This window comes from Solanum pennellii, chromosome 12 (genome assembly GCF_001406875.1).
Source record: "Solanum pennellii chromosome 12, SPENNV200".
Lineage (NCBI taxonomy): Eukaryota > Viridiplantae > Streptophyta > Magnoliopsida > Solanales > Solanaceae > Solanum > Solanum pennellii.
The window spans coordinates 19493690-19503843 of NC_028648.1; the positions used below are offsets into that span (position 1 = coordinate 19493690).

The following is a 10154-nucleotide window of genomic DNA, read 5'->3' on the forward strand; positions in this document are numbered from 1 at the left end:
TATCGAGCTCTGCTTTATTGTTATCATCTGGCCCGGATAGAAGTACTCTTTCAATGACTCATCATCAATGAGGTGGTTTGGGATGCCTCTCACAAACGCAATAAATTTGTTCCAAGAGCTACTCACCGACTCCGCAGGTAGTGCCACAAAGTTGCTCACTTTATCTTTGTGGTTAAGCTTCTTAGAAACTGGGTAATACCTTTCTAAGAACGCATCTTTCAACTGATCCCAAGTATAAATGCAGTTGTAAGGAAGCTCAGTAAAACATATGTCGGCATCTCCTATCAGTGATAGAGGAACACTTGCAACCCAATGTCATTCATATCTAAGTTTGGCCTAACCCTCACAACTCTTACACACAGACCTCAGTTTGGCTATGTGAGCATGAGGAACCTCTGATGGCAGTCCAGAGAATAAACCCCTCGAGGTGAGCATCTGCATCAAACTAATCGTCACCATGAATATGTGCCAAGTTGGCAGAGGGGTAAGACAAGAGGTCCGTCAGTGTCAACAATGTTACCGTTGCCCCTATAATAATTCTTAGGTCGTGCTGTTGAGGGATACATCCTCAAAGAATTCTCAAATCAATTTTCAACTTGAACTTGATTGTGTGCCTCAATCGGTAATGGAGGTTAACAGATTGCCCCATCTCTTAGATTGGCTGGGTTCTGTTGATTTTTAATCCTTCGCAATGTACGGTTAAGTTCAGGATCAAATGGAATGAGTGGTTCTGCTTGGCTTCATGTACTTGGCATACACTAGAGCTAGACCTGAAAGTGATAAAAAGAAACAGAAAAAATAAAATTAGGAAATCGTTGACTAAATATCAATAATGTATTTAAGTTAATCTAAAATCCAGATTCCCCAGCAGTGGCACCAAAATTTTATATGCTTAAATTACACCTCCCTAAAGAAGTATAAGCGGTCGTAATAAAGTAGAGAACCCAACTAGTAGGTTGGGGTCGATCCCACGAGGAAAATGGTTTAGACTCAACTTCATTGTACGATTTTATCTATTTAGCCAAGGTTTTTCCAAAAACAAGTAATTAAAAGGAAGGTTTTGTGAACCAAGTTTCTTTAACACTTCAAATTTAACAAGTAAGAAAAAGTTAAAATTGAGTTTTTATCAAGTATGAGACTAACTAGGGTATATATGTTCCCCATGGGTTCATAACGTCATATTCCTTGCAATATTCAATTATTCCATAGTAGTTTGCAGGTAAAGTGGTAAGTTATGCATCTCTAAATCCTTGACCGGACATCTAGAGAATTTCACCCCATACCTTGGTCCGGCTACATGTGTATAATTTACTAACCCTTACCTTTACTTCATATTAGGCATCACAATCGATGTATGTCTTAGTTATTACTTCGTACCAATCGTCACTAGCCTATTAGATAGTATCCCACTCAATCTATGTTGATAATTCTTTTTCTATTACTACCTCCTTGGTCCGGAAAGTAGCAACAAGTATACTTTAACTCGTGCACTCGTTAAAAAACTTTTAAACGAGAAAATTATAAATACATGCAAGAACCTATTTGAGAATTGAGTATTTCTAATTTGTTAATTACCCATGGTTCCCATAACCCCTAGTTGTGGATTTAGTTACCCATGCAAGCAAGATCACAATTCATAATTTTTAAAGAACAAATCATGAACTTACTTTAACAATAAGAATAAACCAAGAAAATCAACTTGAAATTGCAAGATAAATCTTCAAACCAACTTTGGAAACTGAATTATTGTCAAAGTTTGAAAAAAAAACAATCTACAAATAAAAATAGAACAATACTAACAATGCCTAACCCCAAAAACCAGGTTTTAATCCATATTTATACAAAACATTGTCCTAAATTAAAAAGGAATTGAAATAAGTAAAGTTTATCAAAACTTTGGCATTGATCGACGACCACTACTGAAAGAACGATGGTCCGTGTACTGCCTTCGTCAGTCCATACAGAGAATATTTTTCTCTTCTTCTGATGGCACCTTCTCTAAATCAATCGACGTACCAACAGCACGGTCCGTCGATGCACCTACTATCCGTGGATTCCCTATGTCGCTCCATCCTTAGAATTTTTTCAACTTTGGGTACTAGAACTATCTCTGAAAAAAACAATGGTCTACCAGTACAGTTCGTCAATCCATCGACATACCATTGTTCCTTTCGTAGTTGCACACTCAATCAGATTTCCCTGAGTTTCTCCTTCGGCCTACAAATGATGGGCCATTGATGGCCTTCATAGGTCATCATTCTTCGCTCTTTTCCAGCTTCCTTCTGAATTTTTTATTTGGACATCTTTCCTGCAAAAAAAACATAAAAACATTTTAAAACTACTACAAAAGGCCTCTAGACACACACAAATCTTTAGCTAAATGCATTGAAAGCACGTGAACCCACAGTACATCATGCTGACCACAAAAGAAAACATACAAGGGAAAGGTAGATAGATAAATAACAGAAAGAAAAAGAGTGTGACTATGAGAGATATGAGTGATGTAATGGGTTTGGAAGGACATACATCTGAGGTTTACCATGATTCCTCAATAAATTGTTGAATATATGTCTTATGTTTTATATCTTCTATATTAAGATTACAATTCTCTTTTGTTTTTAAACTCCTGCTTGGTTTTTGTCTGTAATTGGAGTACAAAAGGGTCAATGCTTGTATATGGGTAAACGTTAGAGCCATTTTTTCTTTTTTTCTCGCGTATACTAATGAACTGATATTCATATTCACACTTCTATTTTTTTAGACTCGTTTATGGAATCATGTCTGTTATAGCTATTGGGTTTTAAAAGGTGCGAATGGAAAATGACGAATTGCGACTTTTATGAAAAGGTGCAACTTTTATGAAAGACTGCGAGTTTTAAGAAAAGTTATGAATTTTATGAAAAGTTGCGACTTTTATAAAAAGTTGTGGCTTTTATGAAAAGTTATGACTTTTATGATTGGTGAAGACCTTTTTAAAAGATTTGACTTTTCCAAAGGTTTGTGACCTTTCGGTTTTGGCACAATAAGAACCTTTTCGCACTACCCTTTGTCTCCGATAAATTAAGGGGTTTCCTCTCACTTTAAAATGTAGAATTTCCAAACTTCTTCTTCTACTACATAATCTAGAATTCTAAGTGTACTTTACTAACGTTGAGTTGGTCGCTGACACTAGCGTTTTGGGTATCAACACACTGGTGATTGAGATCATTCTATCCTAGGAGGACATATTTCAAATCAAATCTCAGATACTAGAGGGGAATAATTTATTTAAGGGGACACTGTGCATTGTGGGATTGATCTTCTTTCTATTTTTTCTGACTTTTGTATGTGTTACATATTTTATATTTATGAATTTTTTTTGGTTGTTCACTGGTTCATTAAACTTTGATAACTTCGTGCTTCTGCAAAGTTTGTTCTAAGTATGTTATAATACAAGTCAAACAACAATATTAAGGAAATTATTATACTGATAGTATTTTTTGTATTCTATTGATTCTGAAAATCTGATCATGAAGTAGAATATAAATGCATTACTTCTTGATAATTCGTTGCTTTGTTCAGCAAGGTGGAAGTGAGAATGTAACAAACAAATTTGTAGTATTCTGGTTAAAGATTACACCAAGTAATCTTCTTATTATTTATCTAAGGAGGAAAATATCTTATAAGAGTTAACAAATTTGATTTTTTATCATGTATATCTTTGAAAAAAGATCTGCAAACTATATTTTGTGGATGAATTTTTCTTGGCAAATAGTATTTCCTTTAAGATTCTTTAGCTTGCATAATGAGAGACTCACAATTTTTTTTGATAAAATAGTATGTCAAAATGTTATAGTTTGAAGGCTATGTGAAAAGAAAACATTTATATGTGATAAACAATATGCTTAATTCTATATGGAGACTACAAAAAACCTTTTGTAGTTTTGCACTACATGTGAAATTTGATAGTGTCTGATTTTTGTAGACTAAAAACTGTTAAAGTTTTCTTTTCTGAATAAATCAGACTATGCAATTGGTTTGAAAAATATGAAAACTTCACATAATAAGTCATTTTGTATTTGACACTATGTAAATATTGTTAAAGTGAATTGATGCAACATAATTGTTTCGTAGAATAATATTTACAAAAGAGGATTTATGCGGCCAATGAAATTTTTATAGTCTTGGAAAATATTTGGAAAAACTTTTTTCAAATACTTGAAAAATATTTTTGAGATTACATTTATATTGTGGGGGTTATTTGCTTATGCTAAAAATAAAATTAGACTTTGTGTATAATTAAATTTTAGAGCAAAAGATATGAAATTCAATGATATTTTTGGATTATGTTAGACCCACAAAATTCTTGGAGTATATTTTGTATTGTAGTTGCTGAGTTTTCTATTACTTGTATATGGTGTTACTAGTATGAAACTACCAAATTATATGTACACTTGTTCAAAATGATTGAGTTCTTTTATGAAAAAATATCTCTTAAAATATTGTGATTTTCATGTAAAGATATGTATATTATATATATATTATTTGTATAAACATGAATATCATTGAATTGTTATTTGTAATGTCTTGTCAATGAAACATTTAGACTATATCACCTTTATTGGATTAGTTAACCTTTGTTCATGGGTAGTTCTATAACACTCAAATTAAAAGTGTTGAAATGGTCCTTATGAAAAGGACATTCAACAAGGTGTTCACTCTAAATAATGTTTGTATCACACAAAATTTTAAGGAGTTGAAACAAAATATTTTAAAAAATCTACCTCGCAAAGAGCTTTTCAGCCTCAATATTTTTTAATTGTTCTTAAATGCTTGAGATGAAGTTTGTGACATTAGCACTTGGGGTATGTCAATAAAAAAAATTGTAAGAAAAACTGATCAACTTAGAAGTATTGTCTAACATTGAGTGCAATAAATAAAAATGTCAAGTTTGTGCAGAATATAAGTATGTTGAGCATTCATATAAATCGGTTGAAAGGAAATCTAATCCCTTAAAATTTATCCACACATGCATCTGCGAGATGAAGTTAATACCATCTTGTGGTGGGAAAAAGTATCTCTCGTTACTTTTACTGATAAATGCAGTAGAAATGACTATGTCTATTTGCGGAATGGTAAGGATGAAACAATAGAAACGTCTAGACAATATAATATTGAAGTTGAAAATCAATTGGGAAAAAGATAAGAAGTGATAAGGATGGAGACTAGAAATCTCGTTTTGTAGATATGTTTTTGAAAGATGGAATTTTTCATCAAATTGATGCCCCTATTCACCTCAATCTAATTAAAAACCGAACATTGAAAAAAATGATGGATGGAAAATTAGTAAGTTCAGGTTTAGTAAAAAACTTGTGTGGAGGAACTATCCTTACTGCAAAATGGAACAACCAAAATTTTGTCTTTTCAAAATGGAAAAGATTTTGTTTGTTCATCAGATAATATTTTCTATATTAGAAATGAAAAGGAAGGAAATCCAACTTTAAATGTACAATGTGAGGGGGATGTCTATCCATAGTCCAAGTTCCTATTCCTAAAAGGATTAGAATAGGACGTATGACTATAGACTGTAAAATTAGACTTGAGTAGTCTAGAGAAGGGTCTAAAAGTCCTTGGAAAGGAAAATGAGAATGTATTTAGTAAAGAGATTCAGAGGCGTAGTAAATGCTAAAGGACATTTAATTCCTTCGAATATGATTTCGTAACATTTGTTGTGTCTTCTGTAGACTCGTCCTTAGGAAAGATGGTGTCAAAAGTGAGATTGATGTAATCTTGAGTAACTATTTTTGAAGTTAATTGATCTTCTTCCAGAAAAATAAACCTTTGGATTCAAAGTAAATCTTTAGAAGGAAAATAACAGTTGATGGAACTGTTGATAAATATAAAGCTAGAATTTTTTCAAAGGCTTTAGACAAAAGCAAGGTTATGATCTTGTCGGTATATATACTTGTTAGTAACTATAATTACATCCATTTGGATGGAAAAATTATTAGTTGTGGTATATAACCTCAAAATTCATCAAATGAACGTGAAAACAATTTTCTTGAATGTAGAACTGGAGGAAGAAATTGGATGATGCGAACTTTTTAAGTCACATTATGGACTAAAACAAGCACCCAAACAACAACATAAGAAATTTTATCAAACTATGTTGGCAAATAGATTTATGAATGATGAAAGTGATAAATGTGTTCACATTAAAATCACAAGGTCATTGTTTGTTTGTACATCGGTCATATGTTGATCATCAATATAGACACTAATGACATAAATGCTACTTAACTTATACTAGAAAGCAAGTTTGGAATGAAAATTATTGGAGTTGCTGACACCATCTTAGGTATAAGAATCCTTATAAATCGATAATTTTTAGCGTTTTCACGGTCTCATTGGATTGAAAAGGTACTTGACTAGTTCAAATATTTGGATGTCAGTATTGTCAAGTCTCCATTAAATGTGAGCTTTGAATTTCAAATGAGTGAAAGCGAAAGTGACTCACAATTGAATTATGCTAGAGCATTGGGAAGTATGATATATATCATGAATCGTGCGCGATCAGATATAGCATTTATTATTTATAAACTGATTCAGTTCACAAATGATCCCAATCAAACTCATTAAATGGCAATAAATAGAGTTTTGGAGTATTTAAAAAATAGTTAAAAGTATGTCTTGATTTATAACAGTATCTAGCAGTATTGAAAGGATATAGTGATGCATATTTGACAATCGGACAAAAGAAGTAAAATCCACGAGTGGATATATATTTCTCTTGTTAGAGAATCTGTCTCTTTGAAATATTTCAAAAGAGAGATGTATCGCTAGCTCTATAATAATCTTTGAGCTATGTAATCAAGATAAGATAGGTGAATAAATTTAAAGACTCCGGAATTTGTCCATAGATATTCTTTTTTTGTCCAAACCATTGGCATTAGTATGCATACACTTTGATAGTCATGATGCATTAGGCAGGGCATGGAGCATGACGTATAACAGAAAGTCTCGTCATATAGGACATATACATGACATCATTAGAAAACTTCTCTCTAATAGAATTATCAAAATTGTTTATGTAAATTCAAAGGATAATATGTTGGATCCAGTTACAAAAAGCCTAACTAGAGAGAAAGCTTAAAGATCATCGAAGAGAATGGGTTTACGACTTAGGATGTCATCACGGAGGTAACTCTATCTATTTGACAGGAGATTCCAAGAGCTAGATTCAAGGAGAAAAACAAAGCTTTGAATGACGGTTTGTCATTGTCAACTAACTCAATACATTCCCATGATAAAGACAATGTTGAGGAAAAAGGATACAACATTAAGACTTGTTAACGAGTTAATAAAGCTTAATGGTATTAATAATTTCCTAAGTTTGGCAGAGTTGACCAAATAGTGTATGTACGTGATAACACAGTTAGAAATCACCTATGTGAGTGTGAAGTGTAAGACGCTTCAAAGAGAATTATTGTCAAAATCCTATTCTCATACACTCACGAAACCAGGAGGTGTTCATGGCTGAAAAAAAACAAAATTATAAGAACCATAAATGGTAAACGTTTAATTGCATGATATATGGTTTTCTAGGTATACAACAAAGCTTGACGGTTCAAAGATATCGCATCTACCGATTGACCGAGTATATACGACATATGTTCACTACGAAAAGTCCAAGAGGAAACTTATTTATGTAGATGCAATTAATTCTTGCGTGTAAATAATACATACTTTTCCGTTTCTTTGTCTTGGAGTCATTCCTCATTCATGTGGAAGATTGTTCGGTTTTAAAAGGTGTGAATGGAAAATTAAGAGTTGCGACTTTTATGAAGAATTGCGACTTTTATGAAAGGTTGCGACTTTTATGAAAAGTTTTGACCTTTATGAAAAGTTGCGACTTTAATGAAAAATTATGACTTTTATCAAATGTTGAGACTTTTATGAAAGGTGAAGACCATTCTGAAAGATTGTGACTTTTCCAAAGGTTTGTGACCTTTCTGATAAAGGAACAATAAGAATTTTTTGGCACTAGCCTTTGTTTTCTATAGATTGAGGGATTTCCTCTCAATTTAAATATAGAATTTCTGAACTTCTTATTTTACTACTAAATCTAGTATTATAAATGTACTTTACTGCCGTTGAGTGGCACACTGACACCAGCGTTTTGGGTATCAATACACTGGTGGTTGAGATCATTCTATCCTGAGAGGTCATATTCAAAATCAAACCTCGAATAGTAGAGGGGAATAATTCCTTAAGGGGACACTGTACATTAAGAGGGCTTGATCTTATTTCTTATTTTTCAAATTTTGGTATGTGTTACAGATTTTAGATTTGAGAAATGAATTTTGTTCTTTTATTATTTTGTTTTTTACAAGTTCATTAAACTTCGATAACTTCCTATTCCAACAAAAAAAATTTCTAAGTATAATAGAATACAAGTTGAACAACAACAGCTAACCTTGTGTAATAAAACGTTTGGTATGGAGATGCTATTGCTATAATTTGGACTATTGGAGATGATAATTTTATTATCCCAGATGTTTTGGCTTTGAACACTTTCAAAAGTCAATCAACTGAAGAAAACAAGGATGTTACATCTCTTGACTGAAATATGAGTTTTCTACTGCTTGTTTTGGGCAGACTTTCGTTGTCTATACTTTTCTGGTGGACTTTCTAAAACTAGATTGCATTGCTTGTGGCTACATATTTGATTTTCTTGTTATAATTTGATCTTTTATATATGACTTTTTATTGTAGAGTTCAAGGGTTCCCTGCTTGAGACTAGTTCTTAGGATGGTCAAGCCAGAATATGGAAAGGATTTGGTAAGGGGGATGGCGGGAAAACTTGTTTTGAAGATTGAATGTATATATTGCCAGCACTTCCTATGTCTTGTTTTTTCTAACTGACTTTTAATCCAGGGGAATTGGTGAGTACTCTTAATAAACATAATGTGCCTATCATATCTTTGAAGTGGAACAAGAAAGTCGATTATCTCCTTAGCAGTAGTATTGGTACAAGTGTTATTGTTTGGAATGTGAAATCTGGAGAATCAAAGTAGCAATCTGATTTTCATTCAGTTGTGCTATCTCAATCATTCTTTATATTTTACGTCATATCTAAGCGAGGATAGATTTTGTTTTGTTTTGCTTATGTTTTAAGTGATGTTAGACAACCCCATGTAGGTCTATTAGTTGATGTTGTTTGGAAAAACAATCATTCATTGGCGACCAGCTCTGCTGATAATATGATATATGTTTGTAAAGTTGGAGAGAACAAACAAGTCAAATTGTTCTAAGGACATCAGGTGAGGACTGATGCTTAGCATATTATGCTTGATTCTAACATTGATGTGTCAGTTGTAAATAGTCTTAAAGGGTTGTTTACTTTGCATTGAAGAATGAAATCAATGTTAGTGGGAACCTTAGGTTCTTTGCTGTCTCCATAATGAGACCATAATTAAGGTAATTCATATATTGTCCTTCTAAATGTTAGGCACATGTCACATTTTAACTGTGTAGCAGGCATAAGCTATTTCTTAAAATTAAATAATGGTGCAGTTTTCCAATGGCCCTCAGGGATTTGGTCAATAATTTATTGTTTGTGCAGATATCGAGCATCGAACAGGATGTTTGTTTGCATGATTCTTGAGAACATAGAAACATATCTATTGTTTGTTATTTCTATTTCTTTATTGATTCATTTAATCAAATTATACATCAGTTGTGGACTAATATGCTTTCGTTAGGAGATATATACCATCAAATAGAGTCCAACTGGCGCTGGTACATGCAACCCAAATCAACAGTTGTTGTTGGCAAGGTATTCTATCTATTGCTATGGTCATGTTTACAGTATTCATTCACATGTGGTGGTCGCACAAGGTTCTTGATTATATATTACACTAGGCAAATTGTCCGCGCTTCGCGTGGTGGTGAACTACATCAATAATGTACTTTTGAACATGTGATAATATGAATATTTTCGAGAGGGTACAACCCTACGATAAATTGTTAAGAATATTTTATCCAAAAGAGAAATGAATTGTTTTTTTAAATCATAAAACAAAAAAGATTTGATTATAACTGTTTATGAATGCTGTTATTAATTTTTCATTTTAATGCAGTAGTTTATCAACAAAGTCTTAAGAAAAGATATG

At 32.5% G+C, this 10154-nt stretch overlaps 1 pseudogene; it reads left to right on the forward strand.

Annotated features, from left to right (window-relative positions):
• The first annotated feature begins 2485 nt into the window (after window positions 1–2485).
• LOC107006138 lies at window positions 2486–9320 on the forward strand (annotated as a pseudogene).
• The last annotated feature ends 834 nt before the right edge of the window (window positions 9321–10154 follow it).